General features: G+C 33.3%; 1 protein-coding gene across 1 annotated transcript in view; it reads left to right on the top strand.

Moving 5' to 3' along the window:
• Window positions 1-23,049, top strand: part of LOC141503179 (potassium voltage-gated channel subfamily B member 2) — a 496,486-nt gene that overhangs the window by 469,511 nt on the left and 3,926 nt on the right. The gene's annotated exons all lie outside the window — the stretch shown is intronic.

The following is a 23,049-nucleotide window of genomic DNA, read 5'->3' as shown; positions in this document are numbered from 1 at the left end:
TGGACTTGCTCATTCCATCAGTTCAACAATCAGGCACAATTTTGGGATATCTGCAATGCAGAATACCATCTGTATCCAGACAAAGAACTGTAGAGTTTGAACAAAGACCAAAGATTATTAACTTTAATTTTTAAAAAGTTATCTTATTATGTAATTTTGCTATTTCTCATACTTTATTTTTTTCCTTAAGGATAGGATTTCTCTCTCATCACATTCAAATTAGATCAATATATACCATGCAAAAAATATAAAGACTAACAGAGTGTGTTCTGTGGGGGATGAGGAGAGGGAAGTAAGATTGGGGGAAAAAAATGTAAAATTCAAAATAAATAAATATTTTTTTAAAAAATGAAAAGGGTGAATTCACCAGCAGTGAAGAGGAAAATAAAGTAATAATTTAGAGTTTAAAAAAAAATATGAATCTAAAGGATCTTGGTGATTGAATTTGTCTCTTGTCATTCAGACATTATAAACACAGCTTAATATGATCGGTCCTTGGATACAGATAATACTGTGACTATGTCTAACAAATTCTTTGAACATGTAATTTAACTCATAATATGAGAAAGGTAATTCTTGATTTAGCTTTTAATCTCATTTTGAAATAAATCATGTTATTTAGGAAGGAAGGAAGGAAGGAAGGAAGGAAGGAAGGAAGGAAGGAAGGAAGGAAGGAAGGACCAAGAAATTTAGCTGCAAAGACAAATTTTACCACTAGTAAGTCTAATATCCTTTGTGCCCAGTGGTAACAAAATCATTTTCACTCTTTCAGTCATTGGTTTCGTGTCTGGAGTTTACAGGGTAAGTCCAAGGGGAACAAGTTTATCTTGCCAATGAACAAAAAACCAATAAATGCTATTGAAGCATTCCAGGTTAATGTTACCTAAATAGGTCCTTTTGACCACAATTTAGTTTTTATTTAATTGCATATTTTAAATGAATTAGACAAGTTTTCTGCAATCACAATTTGATTTGGCTCAGATCTAGGTTTTCCCTTGGCAGAGCTTCTGTATTTCATCTTGAATCTAGCTGGTCCTCTGCCCTCTCACACTCCATAATTGGGTACTAATAGAGTGAGCCCTGAAGTCCAGCCTCCAGAAGTTGACTGCAGTCCCTTAAAAGGAAGAATAATTGCATCCTCATTTGTTCCTATTCACTTGTAGGATATTTGGACATGATTTTTAGGTGTAAAGATAATAGTGAAAATAAATCCATTCTGTTTAATGTTAACAGTGATTGATGAACGGAAAGAGTAGACTAGGTGCCCAAGGAACAAAGCCAGTTCTTAATGGTATTTTAATGCCTGAGACTTCTTTGCTGAAATTAAAAGTGTAAGTGGGCAAAGAATAATTCAATACATGGGGGTACTTTGTAATCTACAGATTCTTTATCTATATACTGTTTAGAATATGTAGTTAAGATGAAAAATTAAAAAAGAAAATAATGCTGGAAAATAACAATATCTCAGAATAGTCACATGTGGAAATAAGTATCTAACATGAGAAGAAAGTGTCCTCATCTCTCTGTCAAAATATACATTTCATAGAAAATACTATTAGCCCATTTATAGTTATCTTCAAGTATCTGGAGGGTTGTCATGTGGGGAAAATAGATTCATCTTATTCTATTTGGTCCCAGAGAGCAGAACTAGGCAATAACAAGGCAAATTTAGGATAGTTATTCAGATTTTTTTTTTTTAACAATTATTGGTATTCCAAGACAGAATGGGCTGCTTCAAAAGATGTTGAGTTCCCTCTTCTTGGATATCTTTCAGGCAACGATTACATTATATTTATCAAGTCTGTTTTGGTGGGGATTCCTTTTAGGTATGAATTGGATTAGATGGTTGCTAAGGTTCTTTACAACTGGAAAATTCTGTAATTTTTGTTAATTGTTCAGCTGATTGATTCTGTGATTCCTAAAGGTTCTATATTATTTAAATCAAACAATATAGGAACCTTTTACACTACATGAAAAGACAGTGAAGGAAAGGAAAATTATTACTGTGTCCTCATTTTGAATTAATTGGTTCTTTGTTGATGTTTTATTTTTCAATATTTTTAACATCTTTCCATTCAACTTTAGCATATGCCAATGAAATAATACCATGCCTACTTGTTGCTTTTTTATATTATCTGGGAAGCAACTTTGTAGATTGTTTCACAAATTTTGTATCATAATTTGCTTATGATAATCTTGCCCAACTCTGTAACTATTTGATTCTTTTCCATTTAATAAGCAATGAACCAATTTGTTTTCTAAATATAGTTGGAAAGAACCAATTATATGTTTTTAGTTTTAAATTTTTATTTATTTTCCCAACTACATGTAATGGTAGTTTTCAACAGTCATTTTTTTTCCTGCAAGTTTTGTTTTACATTTTTCTTCCTTCCCCATTAAATGAACTAATTATCAACCTAACCGTCCTTCAAGATGAATGGATCTTACAAGAATACAATAGAATAGTAATTCTCAAAATGTGGTCCCTAAGATTCTTTCAGGGGTCCATGAAGTCAAAATTATAACATAATACTATTCTCATAATACTAAGATGTTTTCATTTCTAATACAGTAGATATAGATAGATAAAACCCACATGAACAAAAGTTCAAGGCAAGGAATTCTCAATCATTTCATAGAGTCCTGAGATTAAAAAGGGGTCCTGAGATTTAAAAAAAAGTTTGAGGAGTGTTACAATACTCAGTAACATCAACTTACAAGAAGACTTTTTTCCCCTAAGAAAAATAAAAGTAATATTATGGAGTATTTACAGAGTTGATGACCCAGTAACATCTAAGGAAGGAACATTTTCTTCCAATTTTTAAAGTTTAAAGAGGAAGTATTTGTTTCTCTTCTATTGTTGTTTATGTGTTCATTTTATGTGTATAATATGTTTTATTTTTTAAAGGAAAAAAAGAAATCCTTAAAAGAAGGGAAGGAATTTGAAAATGTTCTGGATTTCAACTATAAATTTTCATATCCTTGACTCTATTTCTAAAGCTTTTTACTCATTTGTTTTTCACCATTAAAGCATATAAATGAAAATATGATTAAATGATTTGTGCAATACTCTGATGTTCCTATTTTCCTGAATGTCTTTCAAATTTACATATCCCTATTTTTTTAGATTTGCAATTTTCTTGTTGTGTTCATTTAGGGTTTGCCTACTGAAGCCTTTGGAAGGATTTTAATTCAGGAAAAAACAAATGGGGGAGAAAAAGTTGCACTTTTATTGAGTTCCCCAATGTGTAATCTGATTATTTGTCAATATGTAGAATATAATTTGCTTAACCTTTCATTGCATTGGGTTTTTCATAGGCAAGTATTCTCATATATTACAGAAAGTCTTTTTCCTTTTTTTCTGACTGTCTTAGCTGTAGTTGTAAAACTATCCTTCATCAAAGAAATGAAATATTCTTTGTTCTTTTAAAAAAAACTCTATAACTTCCATAGAGTTAAAATCCTGAAGCCTATAAAAATAGACAAAGTAGGTTTTCCAGGAAAAAAATATAAAATGCAATACTGATAATGTTAGAGCCAATGATATCACTATGATATAAAAGGTTATTAAAAGGGTACAGAGTTTTTAACTAGTATAAGACTTTCCCCCCTTTGTTGAATAGTAGGAAGGAATACTAGATCTACCAGATCAATTTCACTGAAACAAGGAATTCCCAGAGTAGAAATTCCCTTTACCAATACAAGCCACCATGGGTCAGAAGCAGAACTAAAATCTAGATCAGGAAAACTTTGATCTGAGGCTTTCTCTCACACAGCTTCTCAAGATAAGCTTCTTGGGTTTTTAATTTAGAGATAGTTCAAATTCTGTTCTACTAAATTCTCCACCCATCCCCTCATTTACTCATTTCATTCTTTGATTTTTTTTATTTCTTCATGAGGAAACTATTTGGGAAACATTCCCCAAAAGTAAAGATGCTTGGGCCTTAAGGAAGAGCAAAACAGAATTGGGTTAAAAGTACATTTTGCTTAGTTACACTTTCAGATAGCTTACATGGGAGGGTCCAACCCAAGAACCAAACCCCTGTCAATGGGTAATTATTTACCTTTAACTTAAATAATACCATCCATTGGAAAGTACAGTCCAAAATGTCATCTCCGTCTCATCCAATCAAAAATGAATATGGCTATGCAAGATATAGGATGGGTCTGGGGACAGGTTGTGGAAGAGGGAACCAAGTTTAAAATTCACTCACTTTTGATAAATAGTTTCTGATCCAATCCCTTCAGTATGTGGTATGATGGGGAAAATGATGGTTTTGGACTCAGAGGACATGGATTCAAATTCTAGCTACTTATTACCTCTTTAAGCAAATAATTTGACTTCTCTGACCTCCAAATTCTTGCTTTTTAAATAAGGGTAATGTACCAGAAGATCTTTGGAGCCTTTTCTAAAGCTAAATCTGTGATCCAATAACTTTGAGAAAATAGTATTTGTAAGATTTTTTAACCTATCTCTGACACATCCTGAGTTTTATTTCTCAGGTTAGAATGTAAGCTTCTTGAGGTTGGGGAATTATCTTGTTTGTATCTATTTGCATTCTCAACACTTTTCACAGTGTTTGTCAAATAATACACGTTTAATGTTTCATTTTTATCTATCATCTGCCTCATATCTTTCTATCTTCCATACAGGATAGCACAAAAATCTATGCCAGATATCTGACTTAAATCTCTATATTTGGGGCGGCTAGGCGGCACAGTGGATAAAGCACCAGCCCTGGAGTCAGGAGTACCTGGTTTTAAATCTCCTCTCAGACACTTAAAAATTCCCTAGCTGTGTAGCCTTGGGCAAGCCACTTAACCCCATTTGCCTTGCAAAAACCTAAAAACAAATAAACAAACAAACAAACAAACAAATAAAATAAATCTCTGCATTTCCCACCAACTACACTGATTTTTTTTTCATTTCTTTGGAATTCATTATTATGCCCCTGGAGCAGGAAACTTCTTCCCCTACCTCCCCCCCACCCCACCCCCACCTGCTTTCCTTTGTGTGTAGTCTGTCCCCAATAAAAGGGTAGAAATTGTCATTGTCATAATATCACTCATATTTGGCATTATGCCTGTGGCATAGTAGGGATTTAATTGATGTTTATTGGCTGTTTTCCAAAAACAAAAAGGAGTCTGATATGACAAGTATTTTGAGATCTGGCTCTTATTAATAACCATTCCACTTCCTAAATGTGCCCAAATCATCCTTGAATAATAAAATAGAGTTTTTCCAGTAATTAAGGTGAATGTGAATAAAAAATGAAGATTCCATCCTCTTACCTTTTTTAAAAATCAAAAAGTTAGCCCTTCTGAAGTTTTCTATCTTACTCATTATCCATTATTTCCTTAAATGTCACTATTAAAAAAATTATGCAACCACATTTACAGTTCTTTCAATATCCTAAGATATAGTTTGTCCTGTCATAATTATTTGAATTCATTTGAGTGTAGGAAAATTTTGCTTACCATCTTCTCACTTATCTTTGGTTTCAGCTCTTTGGTAACTACTCTTTTTCTCAGGCCCAAGATTGTTTACTTTAACAAAGTGTGTTGAAAAAAAGCAAAAAAAAAAAAAAAAAAAAGACTTGAGTAGTTCAACTTTCTCTCCATCATTCATTTTCACTGAACTGATCCCCTCCTTTGATCATCTTTCTGTGATAGAACTTTCCAAAAAAATCTATTTTGTGCTTACCATTAATAGGTAACTACAATTCATTTTGAAGTTTTTCTATTTCTATACTATTCTTCCAAGATCATACCACTCCTTTTAATTTATCATCAGTTCTCTGCCCTTGTTTCTTGTCTTCTATATACTTTTCAATGCTTTAAGTATGCATAATTCTTAACTGAAACTAGTTAAAGATTCTGCTCTTCCAGAATAACCTTCAAAAAACTAAGCTAACCTCCATACTACAATACAGCATCAAAATATGACTTTAGAAAACGATTGCTATATATTCCCCCCAAAATAATCAGAATCTAAAAAGAAGTCCCAATTCTGAGATACTAAATGTGATCTTAGCAGGCCTGAATTCTTACTCTAACTCATATCTTAAATTACAACTGTATCCTAGGATTTTTAACCATTGTTGTTAAGACAGAGATAATACAATGAGTAAAAAAAAAAAACACAGAGCCCCATTCAACCCAGGCAAAAATAAAAATAAACAAAAAAACAACAAAAACAAGCCTCTTCTGTCCCATGGCCATTTCTGTGGCAGTAACTATTTACCTGGAGGGTAAACTAATATTTCTATTATCCCATAGGCAAGCTTTTACTTGACATTAAAAAAGACTCAACAGGAGTGATAAAAAGGGTGGATCCAAGAGTTTATATAAAGATAGAATCAAAAAGACAGAAAATTAGTCAGATATGATGTAATCTTCAAATTTAATCACTTTGATACTAAGAAATTACAGAATTAATTGCCATTGCTTTGGTCATTAGAAATTACCTGAATTCTCTGTGTATTTTCAATAAAGCATCATAAAGCAATAAATGTTTAGAACTACAAGGAACCATGGAAATTAATTCATTCAGTCTCTTGATTTGAGTTTTGACCTCATTCACATGGATAATTGTTTCTGTTCTGTTCTTTTCTTGACATTAATAGCTGTACAAAGTAAATCATTGTGGCTAAATTTAATACTGATTAATCTATATTCCTTTTGCTCTTGGGTATGACTTCAATAGCACAATGGAAAGTAAAATTTCTCCACTATTGCTAGCTCAGGATGGTGGCAGTTTTTGAAAGGAAAATGAGAAGTGAAAAGTAAAGATGAAGTAAATAGGTTTATATTAATGCTAATAAAGTCATATCTAAAAGCAATAATCATTTCTTTAAGATAAGATAGGAAAAGAATCTATGATTTCATTGGTAGAAAAAACTCCAGGATGAGGAAACTTCCTCTACCAATACAGGTAACCACCTTCTCTGCTACAAATAACTTAGAAAATTGCCTAGAGTATTGAGAAGTTAATCAATTGAACAAGGGTTACATAGCCAATACATATCAGAGCTAGTTTGACCCAGTTCTTTCTGGTTTTGAGCCAAATTCTCACTTCCCTATATCATTCTTGTATATCTAAATAAATCTCCAGACTCAAATATCCCCTTTAGTTTATTGCACCATCTTAAATGTACTTATTAATTGTGATAAAATTCCAATGTGATATAATAAATTTTCATTGGTTTTATTACATTGATGTATATTAAATAATTTGTCAGTAATGCTGTCTCTCTGGGACAACAACAAACATTACAAGATATTTAAGCCACATATTTTCCAAAATCAATTATTTATGATAGATTAAATTAAAATCTGAAACCAAAAAAATTCCATTTAACTACTTTAGTTTTTTTGTTCAAATCAGTGATTGTGTAAGGCTTGATTATTGTTTTTCCCCTTCAATAATTAACTGTTTTTCCTAAGAGGCAGTGTCTTGTAGAGGATAGATGGCTAGCCTTAGAGATAGAAAGTTCAAGACCTTTTTTCCTGACATATATTATCTGTATCTATATCTATCTATATCTATATCATCTATATCTATAGTTAATATTTTTACAGTATGCTAGGCACTATGCTAAATGCTTTACAAATATTGCCATATTTGATTCTGACAACTCTGGGAGGTTGGTACTATTACTAATCCCCATTTTTACAGACGAGAAAATTGAAGTAAATAGAGGTTGTGACTTGCCCAACAGCTAGTAAATATCTGAGGCCAGATTTGAACTCAGGAAGATGCTTTCTGATTATTGGCACAGTGCTTTTTATCCTGAGTCACCTAGTACATCATCTTCAGCAAGTAATTTAACATTTTAATGCCCCCAAGTAACTCTCTAGAACCATCAACTAGAAATCTTCATTGGTAGAAAGTTTCCACACCAAAAATAACTCACATTGATGAAATTACATAGTGACTCCTCCCTCTTCTATTCTTTCCCTCTTCATTGATTCTAGCAATCATACTTCTATTTATTTGCAAACTATGCTCCTAAATCAAATATCAAACCTTGTACATAAATCAAAGATTCAGAATTGGAAGGAAAACTTGAGGTTATTTAGTCAAATCTGATCATTTTACAGATGAGGAAACTAAAGCTCAGATGAATTAATTGACATGTCCAAAGTCATCCAAATAACACGTGGAAGCACCAGGAATGGAACCCAAGTCCAAAGACCATTCTTTCCACTATTTCCACTATTTAATGCATTAAGTCACAAATAGTCAAACTGTAAAAACTGGAAAATATTGAAAAAATATTCAAATAAATCTTGATTTAATCATTTAACCATTGGATATAGGATTAATATAAAATAATGAAATCCATAGATTTTTCCAATTCTAACATCTACTCCACCTGCACTATTAAAAGAAGTAGAATCAATTCACTTAACATTTCAGTTTGCTCCTTGTCCATCAAAGAAAAAAAAACTAAAGGCAGTGATGGGGGAGGGGAGGCAAGGTGAATACCTCAAAACTGAGACAAATAGCAATAGAAATAGACAATAAGATATAGATGTTATCTGACCTAGATTATGGGTCTTTGTATAATTATTTTGTGTAATCTTAGTCAATAGAATGGCTTAAGGTTAAAAGATACTGGAATTTGGAAAAGTAAAACAAAAATACATAGAAAAATTCCAGATAATTGAACCTAAGATCTAATGGGATCCTGTCTGCACAGTGAAAGCAATTATAAAATACCCAATAGTGGATTCTAATCATTAGAATTTAGGACTCGTTGTAAGACCTATGACCTTAAGTATATTTTATTTACTTTGTATATATTTTGTGTATACTGACATATTGACATGTTGCTTCCTCTATAATAGAACTGTAGTAGAATGGAAGCTACTTGAGGACAAGGAATATTTTAATTTTTTTTATTTTTTAAACCTAACCCTTGGCATTGTGCCTGGCATACATAGACACTTAACAAAGCTTTGTTGATCAGTCTCACAGAATCAATTTTGTGCATGTGCAATGTTACCAATTTCTTAGATTATTGATGTGCCTGAATCCCTGACTTCCCATTAGTAAATTGGATAAGCCATATCATGAATTTGTGTATATCCTTCTTGGAGACATTTCTATATTTGGCCTATAGAATCACTCAGGGCACTGGAGGACAACTTTTCCTATTAAAGGCCCCTATCATGTAGCTAAGTGGTACAATGGTTGGTGCATTGGGTTAAGAATCAGGAAGACTCATCTTCATTAGTTCAAATCTGACCTCAGACACTTACTAGCTGTTTGACCCTGAGCAAGTCAATTGATTCTATTTGCCTTAGTATCTCATCTATAAAATGAGTCAGAGAAAGAAATGGCAAACCACTCCAGTATCTTTGCCAAGAAAAATCCCAAATGGGGTCAGGAATTAGTCAGATACAATGGAACAACAACAAAAATCCCCACAGAGAGAAAAAAAAATAGATTCATACTAAAATAGAAAAAACAAGCAACTTGATTTCAATTAAGGAGTCAAGACTCAGAGAGACTTGCCCAAGATACTAAAGGTAGCAAGTAGAAGACTGCAGAATTAAACCCCAGGTCCTCGGATTTAAAATCAGGAATGCTTTCTCCTGGAACTTGTTTCTAAAAGTTAAATATAGACCTTAAATCCTAATGCTATCAGCATGCATTTACATGGCTAAGTAAACACTTATTTCATGTTATGGCCTTAAAGAGAATAGTAATAGTAGAGAAGAAGAGAAGTTTAGAAGATGAAAGGGGATAGGAAGGGACAGGAAAGGAAAACAGGAAGAAACAGAAGTAGATGCAAACTTCTGACAAATAAACTCATCAGGACTTCAGTTTCCTCAACGGTAAAATGAGGACATTGGATTACATGACCTCTAAGTACAATTCTTGCTCCAGAAATGCTGAAGAAGAGAAAGGGAAAGAGAGTCATAGAAAGAACTCATATGAGAGAAAGAGAAGCAAAGAAAGGGGAAAAGATAACAGGAAATTACAAAAAAAGTGAAAATTCTGAGGTGATTTAAAAGTAAATTGTTTTTCTTATGTCCCATTGTTCACTTGAGTTAGAGGCTTCAGAGAAAGTTATGACCTATTATCATTGCCCTTTGAATTTTTCTATCAGTTGATTAACTACTCCACACAGCTCAGCAACTCTGCTTTAAGAGGGATAGCCATCTGGCACATAAATTATTCTCTGGGCAGCAGTAGCTGTAACCAAGTTAATAACTCTTCACAAGGTACTTACCAAGGTCATAGGAAATCAAATCCATTGGGGAGAGGTTTTACATCTTGCTCTTCTAGTAATTCAATCTCACTTGATCCAACAAACATTTGCAAAGCAGTCTGTGGTATTAGAGGCTAAGATTGGTTTTTACAAAAACACAATATCTACTGTAATGAGTTGACAGTAGATAAGAAGAGTTCACAAACAGCTGGAATAAAGTTAGGAAAAAGTTAGGAAAAAGAGGAGACAGTCTAAGTGGGATCTTGAAGGAAGAACATAATTTCAACAGGTAAGAGTTGTAGAGAGAGTCCTTGCAAGTATTTATGGAATGGGGAAGAAACTATGCATTCAAAGGCATAGCTAAAGGTGAGAGAGGACTGAAAACAATTGAACTACAAAGTCCAAGTATGTGAAAGGAAATAGTATAAAATTGGAACTAGCTTTAAGAGAGATTTGAATATCAAGAAAATGCATTGGTACTTTTTTCTCCAGTATTAAAATTAACATTTGGGCACATTTTAGAAGAGAGGAGAAAATGAGGATATAATCCTATGGCATTTAAGTATCTTCAAAATATCTATATATAGTTGGGAAGGTAGAATTGCAACTCAAGGGAAAAATCAAGGCTGAAGTCAAAGATTTAAGAATCCTTCATGTGAAGATACTAACTGGAACTAAATGAGTAAAGAAATCTCCAAGGAAGACAACAAAGATAGAAGATCAAAGAAAAAGTCTTGGGAGAAGGAAAATTCTGTAAAAAAAAAAGCAGAAAAGATTGAACTGGTCCCAAAATAAGAGAGGAAAGAAAAATTAATAAAAAAAAAGATGCTTGTCTATTTCAAATATTAAAGGCCAAAAAAGGAAAGCAGACTGAAAAATAATCATAGATCATTACACAGGAAGATTAGGAGGTTTTTCACAAGAATAAAGGTAAATTATTGGCAATCATCTGCAAAAATGAACCAAAATCACTAATGAGAGAAATTAACATTAAAATTTTAAGCTTCCACCAAACACCTATCATATTGCAATGTTAACAAAAAACAAAAATGAAAATTGTTGGAGAATCAGTGTACTAATGCACTGTGAGGAGAGCTGTGAATTAATACAACAATTATAGAAAGCAATCTGAAACTATGATCAAAAGATCATTAAACTGTTTGTACTCTTTGATCCAGTGATACTACTAATAGGCATATGTCCCCAAAGAGATCAAAAAGGAAAAAGGAATCATATGTGCAAAAAATATTTTAGAGCAGCACTTCTTGTCATGACAAAGAATTAAAAACATTGAACAGCTATCTAATGAAAAATGGCTAAGCAAATAGTGATATATGAATATGATAAGTAATAAAAGGGATGGAGTAAAAAAAACTTGGAAGATATGTTTGAATTGACCTATAATTAAATGAATAGAACCAATAGCACAATTTAAACCCTGACAAAAATGTATAAAGGAAAGTTACTATGAAAAATTATAATTATGGTTTCAGAATAATGATAATGAAAAAGACTTCCAAGCTCTTGACAGAGAGGTAATGAACATGCAGTATGAGACATACATTTTTGGACACAGTGAATATGTAGATTTATTTTTTTCTGATTGAATGGGAGTTAAAAGGGAGAGAGAGAGAGAGAGAGAGAGAGAGAGAGAGAGAGAGAGAGAGAGAGAGAGAGGTCTTATTGGTAAGGGGAGAGTTATAGGGAAGGAGCAGGATAGTAATAAATACTGATACCAAAAAAAGAAGAAAAGAAAAAGGTCAATGAAACATATAAAAGAGAGCAGAAAGAAGCACTGAAGGGGAAAAGACAAGCAGGGCAGGACTGGAATAACCATGTGAAATTTAATATATATATTTTAAAAATTAATTGCATATAATATAGATTCACACTGTCATATACAATCCTCCTCTATTATTCTTTGCATAATGAAATTCTTGTTTGTAGATTTTTGTCAAGTTTATAATAATAATAGTTTTCAAAAAAATAAAAAAGACCATTAGATTTAGTTATGGTTTCCTTAGTGATTTTTCTGAGAGCAGTTTACATAGATCTCATAAGGGATTTCAGAGTTGTTGAGATGTGAGGAAATAAAAGAACTGAATGTTGGCTATTTCAGAACATTTTGTTAGTGAAAAGCTTAGACATTCTAATATCAGTAAATTAAGGAGTCAGCAGATCTGTGGACGATTTTTTAAAGATATTTGAGATATGATCATGTTTGTCCTTCATTCTCAAAGAAGACCATGATATCAGAGAGGTGATGTCATGACAAGCAAGTGAACTGGATTTGAGTGAGAGAGTGCTGTGTTAGGTCACCAACCTCACTTTCTTCTCCAGAGCCATCTGGGTCCAGTAGCAAGATGTAAATCAGGATTTGAGTCATAGAGAATAAAGAATAGAGAGCCTATCTCAAAATTAGAAGACTTCTGTGACATATCCTGGTTCAGTGACCCTGAGCACTTTCAGTATACCTCATTTAATCTCTGAAGGTCCTTCTAGCTAGCTCTGTCTGTGTATGTGTGTAAGAGAGAAACCAACAAACAGACAGACTAACAGAGACAGAGACAAAAAAGAATTCCTTTTACCTTTGAAATAATAGATCTAATCCAAAAAGGGATAAGGACCTGAAAATCTTTGTATGCAGAGGAGAGAGCAATACTAAGAGAGTGAAAGGTTGAAGATATGAGAGGGTAAGGTACATAATGAGATGTTAGAAAGTAGAAATAAGGACACTAGGGGAGAGCCAACCTTGCTAGGGAGAGATATTCACTCTTTAAGAATGGCTGGTGGTAAATATAAGAGTATAAATCAAAACAATGACTTTTCAGGATTAACTAATATGAATTGAGGGAGTTTACATTAGAGGCCTCAGTTTTTTTCAAAAAAAGGTAAGATTGAATGCTAGGATGATAAGAGGTAAAAGAAATGGAAATTTGAGGAGAGTAGTAAAGTTTTGCTGCTTCAGATAAACATTTTCAGACATGAGGAGAATGTGATAAGTAGTGAACAAATAAACAAGAATCTTTCTTGCCAATGTACCTGCTTGAACCAGAGACAAGGATACTCTGCTCTCTCACATGTAACTCCACCAAAACACTGAAGTTCCCACCAGGCTGAATAATAATTAAAATAATAAAAAAAAAACTGAGAAACATTGACACTTTTCATCCCAGAACTAGACAAAACTTCAGCCAGAAACTCAGAGGCAATAGGAAAGTATTTCTCTTTGTTTTTCTTATTATTATTAATTATTAATTTCTTATTATTATTAATTAGTCTATTTTTCATTTATATGCAAAGATAATTTTCAGTATTCATTTTTGTAAAGTTTTCACTCTATCCTTAACTTCTCCTGACCTAAGATAGCAAATAATCTATTACAGCTTATATATGCACAAACATGTTACACATATTTTCATTTTAGTCATACTGTGAAAGAAGAATCAAAACAAAAGGGAAAAATCACAAGAAAGGAAAAAAACAAGAAACAAATTTTTTTAAAGTGATATACTTTGATCTGCATTCAGATTCCATAGTTCTTTCTCTGAATGTGAATAACATTTTCCATAACAATTGAAGGGAAATTTCCTCAAGCAAAGTGAGTGCCACTATAATCAGAAAGTGATAGTCTGCCAGACTCTATGTCTGAAGGTAAAATTCTCCCCTGAAAAAAATCTCAGAATGGTCAGAAAGTCACAGAATGAGGACTATGGAAGCCCCTAGGAGTGACAATCAGCATGGTGTAAAACAGTAAAGCACCTTGAAGACAAACAGAAGCACATTACAGACAAATCAAACTGCCATATGATGACCACCTTCTCTCCAACTATGATAAAGGCAGTCCAGTTCTTTAACCTAGGAATAATCCTTGGAAACAGCAAATCAGCCTAATCATGGGATTGCTTTATGCCCAGTTCCCATATTGATCACTGAGGAAAGCAATCTTTGTGGAGAAATAGCTACCTTTCCTATCACCACAAACAATAACTAGTGACCTGCTACCACCACTTATAAGATAAGCTGAGGAGCTGTGGGAGTGGCAGCAACTCTCCTTTCCAGAACACTAGTTCTGCTTCCACTCAAGCCTTCATAGCAGGGAAGTGGCATGAGAAGAAGCAACCCTCCCACCAACTACCTATTATCTTCTACTCAAAGACCAGTAAGCCAGCCTAACTAAAGGAACAAGCCACCCTAAGAAAGGCAGTAGGTGCCAGGCAAATCAAACCATCACCACCGCCACCACCACCACCATTTTGACAGTCCCTTCCCTTCAGACCTTGACAGATACAATCTATGAAACTGAATCCAAGGATCATGAAGTTATCAATGCTTCCAGTCCAATGCATAGTCATCATTCTTCATTGCAAATCCTGTGCAGATGCAGTCTTGTAACTGCTCCTGCAACTAGTATATAGTCTTTTGAAGATCCAGAAAAGAAAGTTCTTGACATGAAAATCCTTGACACTGTCAAATGCTTTTAGCATTATAAACTGAAATGATTTTGACAGTGGAAATCACATAATAAAAGAGACATTAGCATCTGCTTTGCAGACCATGGGACTTTTACCTCTGATTTATAGCTGAGTCTTTTCATATATTGTCCCCTATATTAGAACGGAAGCTTCTTGAAAGTAGGAACTGTCATACTTTTACAATTATATGTCTGGTGCTTTGTACAGTGCTAAGTAGTAAGTCCTTAATAAGTTAAGGACATGTCATTAAGGACATAGTAAGTTCTTAATAAATTCTTTTATCTGTTCAACATTTTGCTATAGCAGTTAGACTGGGACATCTCAGGCTCAAGGGCTCTGAGATCCATAATATTCTAATTTGAGATCCAAAGAAGATCTTGAAACCCCTATGCCCTGAACTTCAAAGATCAGGGGAGTCTAACTTCAGAAGATAGGAATCAGAGCAAAAATTAAGACCTAAAAGGACCAGATACTTCAAAAGTGTTAGAAAGTAGTGAATCTTGGTGCTGTCACGAATCCTTATTTCATAAACTAAATTTGTGGAGATTAATTAATAAAATAAATCATCAAACTATTAAAAATTTTTGTAACCCCAACTCAATCCAACTGCAGATAAAGACTCAAATTTAAAAACTGATTTTCTACAAGTTCTACATGAATACTTACAAAAATTAAGCAAGATTAAAGAAAAACTCTGCAAGAAAGAACTGGGAAAAGATTACGTAACTTTGAAAAGAAAGTGATAATCCTTACCAAAGAACTTGGGGCAACTAGGTAGTGCAACAGATAGCACTGTGGAGTCAGGAGGACCTGGGTTCAAATTTGACCTCAGACACTTAATATTTACCTAGCTGCATGACCTTAGGCAAATAACTTAACCCTTGCAAAGAGAAAGAAAGAAAAGGAAAAAAAAGCAATGTAATCCTTGAAACCTAGAATCGACCAAACAGAAATAATCCTATGGATAGTAAGAAATATTAGAACAAAATTAAAAGATTGAAAGAATACAACTGATAAGAGAGCTCATATCAGAAATAACTGGGGCAGTGGCAGCTAGGTGGCATAGTGAATAAAGCACTGGCCTTGGAGTCAGGAGTACCTGGGTTCAAATCCGGTCTCAGACACTTAATAATTCCCTAGATGTGTGGCCTTGGGCAAGCCACTTAACCCATTTGCCTTGCAAAAAAACCTAAAAAACCCTAACTTAAAAGTAAATTTTAAAATTAAGGAATAAATTACCTTACAGATTTATGAAAAGAAGACTAGTTCAAAAACAAATATAACCTTGAAAACAGGGAAGAGAGAGATATCTGAAAATCATTTCTGGATACCATATGACTGAATCTAGTAGAACTAGAATATAAAGATAGAAGGAATCAATTTATTCCTGAACGGAATCACTAAAGAAAAAAATTCATGGAATGTCATAATCTAAAAATCCAGCGTTTATTCATCAAAGAAAAAAATACTGAAAGCAAGCAGAAAGCAATAGTTCAAGTACCAAGAAACTACAATCAGCTTCAGACAAGCTCTTACATCTTTTATTAAAAATGAGAGTATATTTTAGAAAATAGTATTCCAAAAGACAAACCAAGAATAGTTTACCCTACAAAACTAATTACAGTCTTAAGGAATAAGAACAGAGAGAATGAACCTTTAATGAATAAAGGTTTTTAAGTATTTGTGAGGAAAGCATAGGAGCTGAAAAGTTCAATATAACAAGGGAGTCCAGAGAAACCAGAAAAGTAAATTTCTTTGAGCAATTAGAAGTAGCTGATGATGTAATGCTAACATTCCAATAAAAGAAGAAACAAGTGTTCCTTCAGAACATTTATACTTTCAAATGGGATTGAGGAAGTTAAATTATAAAAACAAAGTATATGCCAATGGATAAATGGCCAAAGAATATGAACAATCAGTTCAATCAGTGTTTTATATAATCATATAAAATGCTCTAAATCACTATTGATTTGATAAATACAAATTAAAATAGTTCTGAAGTACCACCTCACATCTCTCAGAAATGAAAAATAATAGAGGGGATGAGGGAAATAGGTAAATTATTGGTTCTTACATCCAAAGGTCTATAAAATTGTGCATACCCTTGACCCAGCAATAACACTACTAGGTCTATACCTCAAAGAAATCAAAGATAAAGGACCTATATGTACCAAAACATTTATTGCATTTATTTGGTGGGAAAAAAGAGTTGGAAATCTGGAGGATGCCTTTCAATGGAGAATGGCTGAACAAATTGTGGCATATGAATGTGATGTGGTATTATTGTGCTGTGAGAAATGAGGAACAGAATGATTTTGGAAAAACCTGAAGAGACTTACATGAACTGCAACAAACATGCAAAGTAAAGTGGAACAGAACCAGAAGAACATTTTCCCCTGTAACAGCAATGTTATATAATGATCAACTCTTAATAACAGCCATTCTCAGCAATAGAATGATCCAAGATAATTCTAAAGGATGGGTGAAAAATATCCATCTCCAGAGAAAGAACTAAAGAAGTCTGAATGTAAATTTAACCATACTATTTTTCACTTTATTTCTATGAAAGTTTTTGGTCTATTTTCTTTCACAACTTGACTAATATGGAAATGTTTTACATGATTAAATAAGTATAAATAATGTCAAATTGCTTTATCATCTAAGAGAGGAATGAAAGGAGAGAAGGAATTTGAGAATTTGGATCTCAAAATTTTTAAAATGAATATTAAAAATATTTACAATTATTACAAATTACTTACAAATTTACTTACAACTGGAAAAATAAAATAAAATAAAAAATAAAAAATAAATAAAATAAAATATTCAAAATATTTATGAAGAGGTAGTTTCAGAAAAAAATATGTTCAGTGATCCAGGATTTTTTTCATAATAGAGAGTACTGCCCACCTCCAGAGAGAAAACTGGCAAACTTGGAGTACAAAGTGAAGTGTAGTTTTCTTGATTTTTTTTTTGCTTTATGAATGATGTGGATATGTGTTTTGCATGTTTTCACATGTATGACATATCATTTTGTTTGCCTTATCAGTGAATGGAGAAGTAGGAGAGAGGGGGATCAAAATTTTTAAAGAAGGAAATGTTAAAAAAAGTTTTTAATTTTTTTAAAAAAGCAGAGGATTTGGGAATGGATTTATTCTATTCTTAGAACTTGAAGAGAAAAAAAGAAAAGAGAGGGTATGAGGAATAAAGCACTAGTACTTAAAGGAGGAAGAAGTCAGAATTGAGGAATTTGCTATTTCTCTAAGAAGAATATGCAAACATGGAAGAAGAAATGAGGGAGTGGCCATTAAGTGAACTTTACTCTTTGTCCAAAATGGACAAAAAATCACATATACAGAATTTGACTTCAAGCTATGCCAAGTAATAGCCACAAGAACGGAAGGGTTAAAAGGAAGGATAATACATGGAAGAAAAGAGTCTTAAGCAAAAGAAACTTCCAGAACCTGAACAAAGGATTAAAAGGAGAAAATACAGAGGCAGCTAGGTGGCGCAATGAATAGAGCACTGGCTCTGGAGTCAGAAGGATTTGAGTTCAAATTCAGCCTCAGGCACTTAATAGTTACGTGGCTGTGTGACCTAGAGCAAGTCACTTAACCCCATTGCCTTACAAAAACCTAGAAAAAAAAGAAACAAAGGAGAAAATACAGAAAGAGAACTAAAATCTAAAGAGAATCTTAGATTGCCTTTTATATAATTGAGAAATAAACCAAACAAATTTTGATACATGCTTGTAATCAAATATGATTCATGCCCTCAACAATTATAAAAGAGACTATTTTAGTAAATTCTAATTAGTATGAATTGGCATAAAATTAAATAAGCAGAGTCAGGAGAATATTATAAGAACAATATTATATTAACAACATTATAAAAAAAACAAAAAGACTCACCTCTGATCACAGAAGAGATGCCTCTAACACAACTTTGATGGAACATGTTATCCCTGATAGAGAGGTAATGGAAACAAGATGTAGTCATATTTTTTGGACATGGCTACTTCCATGTCTTGACTATGCCATAGCTTGACTATGTTTATTTCTTATAAGTATTGTTCCCCTTTTCTCTAAGGTAACAAAGCAGACAATAAGAAGGGACAGAAGAGTCAGAAAAAAATAATTCCAAAGAAAAGAGGATCATTGAAATTTTTTTAAGCAGAATGGAACAGAAGGAAACTCAGAATAAAGTACAGAGAAATATGGCTTTGAAAGTAATGTGTAGAATTTATTATATACTTCTTTTAAAAGTAAATGATATGAAATGTAAATTGACAATATAAAATAGAATAAATATTTTGTGCTCTGTGTCTTTTGTAGTTTAAGTTCAGAATAATTAAAATGATTTTTTTAATTATGCAAAAGGATTGTTATAAAATAGTGAGACTCAAATGGAGGTTAAAAAGAATATATTTGTATTGGACCCTAGTCAGCTTAATTTTTGTATTTTGCTTAAACATTTCTCTATAGCTTGGGAGTGAGAACAGAGAATGTGATTGGTAAGGTATGCACTGATCAGCACAAAGTGGATAAAGGATCCAAGGCTAGAGAAGAGGAATTCATGGAAATAAATGGTACAAATTAGTGAAAAAAGTGAGATCTGAACAGATTTTATGGAATAGGAAACAATGGAAGCATCAAGGGAGCAGAAAAAGCAAAACCAGATTCAGAAGGAGTAAGAGAAAGTATTTTCAGAGAAGATATTTGGGGATCTAAATATTTTCTGCTAAACAAAGAAATCCTGGTTTTCTTTGTCTAAAACTTTTTAAAGGAATCAAGGAATTTAAAAACTGAAGGGAATCTTATACATCTTCCAGCCCTCTCTACTTTTTTATCTCAAAGAAGTTGAATCATACAAAGATTAAATAATTATGCCAAATCTGAACTCAGGTCTCCTTCAAATACAGATAAACTTTTATTTTAATCCAGAAATCCATAATTTGATGAAAAATAGTCAAATCATGCTCTGTCATTATTTTATAGCTATACAACATTGACTTTCTCAGGCTTAGTTTTCTATAACTTCCATAACCTCCTTAGTCTGTCCTTACAACTCATTTTATCTCCAATTCACCATCCATCCCTTCTTTGGATTAATCGAAAAGCTTTTTTGAATTGAATGCCTATCTCAGCAGGGGATATGCCCTGGGTTTTACAAGTTCTTTATAACTTGTTCATCCTTCTTTCCCTTTTTCTAACTTTGTACTTGTCATATGTCAATCATTTCATATACTCACTGTGCATGTTTGTCACCAAGACATTTCAAGTTGTACTTCAAAAGCTTCCTCCAAGAAATCTTCCTTTTTTCAAGGAGAATAACTTGTTCATTTCACAACCCCAAAATTAGGAACACTCCATCTCAATAATATAAATTACATGTGACAAAGGCAAACCCATTAGCACATACATTTTTTATGAGAGATGGGAAAGGTATACAAGAACAGAGATATATAATTGGTTCCTTTATTGAAAGGGAGATGTCCCATGGAGCCAATGCCCATGATCATGAAATGCTCTTTTTACAAATGTAGATATTTAACTGTGCTTTTGATGACCTTTTTTCTTCTGAATATTATACAGTCCTGTGTACAAATCATTCTATATTAGTGTTGGTCTTTAGAATATAGGTTCTTAGAAGGAAAGGATTCTTTATCTTGAATACCTTTGTATTTCAAAAGCACTACTGATAGTAAGGAAGGGAATATTCTGGAGACAAGAGCATAAATCATGGAGAAAGTAAGCCCTTAGAGATCAGAGATTCTTTTGTCTTTTTATTTATCTTTTCAGAGGGCAGGTAGGTGGTGCAGTGGATAGAGCAGTGGCCTTGGATTCAGGAGGACAGGAGTTCAAATTTGGCCTCAGATGCTTGCCTCTTACTAGCTGTGTGACCTTGGGCAAGTCACTTAATCCTGACTGCCTCGCATCCATGGCTATCTTTAGTTATCCTGATTCATATCTGGCCACTGGATTCTGAGGTTCTGAAGATGACTTAGCACAGCAACCCCTCACTCAGATCCAATTCATGTGCTTGTCATGACATCACCTCCCTGATGTCATAGTCTTCTTCAAAAATGAAGGACAACACTAAGATGCAAGAAAAATTAGCCTTGTGCTTTCTTTCTGCCTGACTATGATGGTCTAGATTGATTAGGGGAATACAAGAGGTTACCAAACAAGCCAACACCTCATTTGTATGTATGAATATTTGAGTCTTTTTCCTAATTTTTATTTTTAATAGGTATTTTGGAATGGAAATAAGACAAAAATATATCCCAGTCATGCCAATTTGCTAGACCTTTTTGACTTGAGCAAGTTCTTTAAAATTAGTTTGGAATGGGGTGGCTAGGTTGCACAGTGAATAGAGCACCAGCCTTGGAGTCAGGAGTAGCTGGGTTCAAATCCGACCTCAGACACTTAATAATTACCTAGCTGTGTGGCCTTGGGCAAGCCACTTAACCCCATTGCCTTGAAAAATCTAAAAAAAAAATTAGTTTGGAATAGATTTGGAATTTTGAATATATGGGTCAGATTCTGAAATAGGAATTGTTGTAGGATGAGACCATTTTGAAGAAGATTAAGGGCTGAAGTATGACAGGTTTGTATTAATTTTAAAGCCTAGCATCCCTAAGTTTGCAGTTACAAGTCTCCTACTTAATACTAGATCCGTGGTACCTAGAATTCACAGGCTGATTTTTTTAAAAAGAAGTTCAAGTGTTGAATCCTCTAAATAAAACTGAGTTTTATGTCTGAAAAAAAGTTTTAAAAAATAAAGGACAAACATTATTATGTATATAGCTGTCTTTTTATTCCCATTACCTAACAAAAGGCTTTGCTTATAATAGGTGCTGAATAAAGGCTTGCTGAATTAATGAATTAATAGAGAAGTAAATGCTCACATGGTCCCCGTAGTGCTGAAGTCCCCTGAAATTAAACTGGTTTCCAATGACCTGGAATTACTAAACATAATTGGTTTAACTGGGAAGAGACTTCCCTTGGAAAAAAAATTCTAGGGGAACCAGAATCTAAACCTGCACTACTGAATGGAACTATAGGATTTGTGAAACAACTAAAGAAGCAGTATGATACTGGGAGGAAAGTGCTAGACTTAGAATATGAGAAGACCCAGGTTTGAATCTCATCTCTCACATTACTAATTATTTGATTATGAGAGACTCCTTAAACTTCCCTGAGTCTCAGTTTCTTAATCTGTAAAATAGGGATAACAGTGCCTGTAGCCCCTACCTCTGAATATCATTTTGAGATTCAATAGAGATAACATATATAAAGCATATTGTAAATCTTAAAGTGCTATTACTAATGTAGGATAGAAATTTTCAAACCATTATATTAATTTTTGCATTCTGGGTAATTAAAAAACCTTCTTCCTCTTCATTTATAAAATGAATTTATAACACAAAATGTTCCCTTTTATGTTTGTTGAGGTAGGCAATTAAAGATCACAAAGTCATCTACTTGAAACAAAGGGAATGTGGCAGTAGCAATAGCAGTAGTAGTAGTAACAATTAGTAATAATAATAGTAGTAGTAGCAGCAGCTAGAATTTATATAGTGCTTTAAGGTTCACAAATTGCTTTGCAAATATTGTCTCTTTTTATCCTAAAAATAATCCTGGAAAATATTTAATATTATCATTATTCTAAATTTATAAGGGGGGGGGGGGAATGAGCAGATAGGCTACATGTTTTTCCCAAGGCCATACAGCTGGTAAGTATCTGTGGCTGGATTTGAACTCAGGTCTTCCCGTGTCCAGGTTAAGCACTCTGCACTGCACCACCTAGTCACTCCAGTAGCTACAAATATGTCATATTTTGGTCATTTTTTCCAAAAAATATCAGATTTATATATGTTTACATTTCAACCACCTTGTAAAACTAAAATAGTGAAAGATACTGTGATTTAGTGAAAAGAGGAAGGGAAAGGGAAGAAACAAGCATTAATATGGAATTCTTCTGTGACATTCTGTAATAAATAGTTTACTCCTATTATCTCATTTGATTCTATCAACAGCCCTGTGTGGTTATTATCTCCATCTTGTAATTGAGGAAACTGAGGCAGAAATTAAGTGACTTGCCTAAGGTCCCACAGCTAGAAAGGGTCTGGGATCAGATGTGGAATCCAGTCTTCCCAATTCCAAATCCAGTGCTCTATCTACTATACACCCTGACTGCTGAGCATTGGACTTGACATTCAGAAGACCTGAGCTGAGTCCCAGCTCCATCTCCTTATTAACTGGGTAAAGCACTAAACTCTCTGATCTTTAGTTTCTTTATCTATAAAATAGGGTTAATCACACTTGCACGATCTACCTTACAGGATTATT

This window comes from Macrotis lagotis, chromosome X (assembly GCF_037893015.1).
Source record: "Macrotis lagotis isolate mMagLag1 chromosome X, bilby.v1.9.chrom.fasta, whole genome shotgun sequence".
Lineage (NCBI taxonomy): Eukaryota > Metazoa > Chordata > Mammalia > Peramelemorphia > Peramelidae > Macrotis > Macrotis lagotis.
This window is presented reverse-complemented; position numbering and strand designations above follow the sequence as displayed.